The sequence below is a fragment of the Vicugna pacos genome, chromosome 1, assembly GCF_048564905.1.
Source record: "Vicugna pacos chromosome 1, VicPac4, whole genome shotgun sequence".
Classification (NCBI taxonomy): Eukaryota; Metazoa; Chordata; class Mammalia; order Artiodactyla; family Camelidae; genus Vicugna; species Vicugna pacos.
The window spans coordinates 43,400,197-43,401,198 of NC_132987.1; the positions used below are offsets into that span (position 1 = coordinate 43,400,197).

Here is a 1,002-nt window from a genome sequence, read left to right on the forward strand (position 1 = left end):
CTGTGGCTCTGAAGCACATTCTTTGTTCTAAGAGCAAAATATGTTCTCTTTAGAGGGAGAAAAAAAGAATCAGAAAAAATTGGTAGCTTGGCTCTCTATGTGGAAAACTTTCTTGTGTTACAACAATAAAAGATCTACTGCATGCCTTTCTTAACTCTCCATCATGCTCACTTCACACTTTTCCTTTGCTTATCTGTTTCTGGAACACCCTCCCCATCCTCTCTGCTTACTTAATGTCTGTTTCTACCAAATACCTATTCCTCTGCTTCTGGGAATATTTCACCACATTTCCTTTGAGAAGCCTCCTCCCCTGGTTTCAGTGAGATTGACTCCACTCTTAGCGCTACAGGTTGGCCCAGATTAGTTTAAAGCAGTCACCATAGTAGGAGGGTATAGCTCAGTGGTAGAGTGATGCCTAACATGCACAAGGTCCTGGGTTCAATCCCCAGTACCTCCATTAAATAAATAAATAAATAAATAAACCTTATTACCTCCCCCATCCCCCCCAAAAAACTTACATCAATCACTATACCCCTTTGCTTAGGCTACCATGATTGGCCTAAGGATTGACAGATAACCTAATCAGAGCCAAGGAGGTACTAGGGTGCATTTACCAGGGATTTGGGGAAAGAGATACTTCGTTGCTTTCTCTCAAGGCCTGCTAGAAAAGATTCTGTCTTCTCCTGGACAGTGTGTTGTGAAGCTAAAGGTCTAGAACTGCTGTAGACATTTTGCAGCCAGGAAAGGAAGATGGTAAAGAATAAAGCCAACACTCTCTCATTCCTTCTACCAGACTTGGGTACTTAGATGCTAAGTTATATCATTAGAGAATGGGCATAGTTACTCATCAATATTATGATAATGATAATATCATTATTGTCAATCAAGCCCATGGCTAAAGGACACTAGATTTAAATTCTGGAAATGCCATTTGCTAGGTATATGATCTGAGGAAAAGTCCTTAAATTTTCCATGCTTCTGTTTCCTCATCTGTGAAATGGG

General features: G+C 40.4%; 1 non-coding gene across 1 annotated transcript; it reads left to right on the forward strand.

Annotated features, from left to right (window-relative positions):
* The first annotated feature begins 385 nt into the window (after nt 1–385).
* TRNAV-AAC (transfer RNA valine (anticodon AAC)) lies at nt 386–457 on the forward strand. Its single transcript has one exon. It is a non-coding gene; the product is annotated as a tRNA-Val (tRNA).
* Nucleotides 458–1,002: the final 545 nt, after the last annotated feature.